The sequence below is a fragment of the Eimeria mitis genome, genomic scaffold (genome assembly GCF_000499745.2).
Source record: "Eimeria mitis Houghton genomic scaffold, Emh_scaff1097, whole genome shotgun sequence".
Taxonomy (NCBI): domain Eukaryota; phylum Apicomplexa; class Conoidasida; order Eucoccidiorida; family Eimeriidae; genus Eimeria; species Eimeria mitis.
The window spans coordinates 11,323-11,613 of NW_013567570.1; the positions used below are offsets into that span (position 1 = coordinate 11,323).

Sequence of the window (291 nt, forward strand, 5' to 3'; positions counted from 1 at the left end):
TAATAAATAAATAAATAAATAAATTAATAAATAAATTAATAAATAAATAAATAAATTAATGTTTAGGTGCAGAGGCGGAGAGGCATGGATGCGTGCGGGGAGGAAAAAAAAAAAAAAAATGAAGACATATGTGAAACGAAATAGCAGCAGCAGCAGCAGCAGCAGCAGCAACAGCAACAGCAGCAGCAGCAACTGCAGCAGCAGCAGCAGGAGTTTAACAGCAACAACACTAGCACCACCGCCACCACCACCACCAGCACCACCACCACCACCACCACCACCACCCCCACC

General features: G+C 43.6%; 1 protein-coding gene across 1 annotated transcript in view; it reads right to left on the bottom strand.

The window, feature by feature from the left end:
- Positions 1-291, bottom strand: part of EMH_0029370 (Regulator of nonsense transcripts 1 homolog, related) — a gene marked incomplete at both ends in the record, with an annotated part of 2,588 nt that overhangs the window by 338 nt on the left and 1,959 nt on the right. The window lies entirely within an intron of this gene.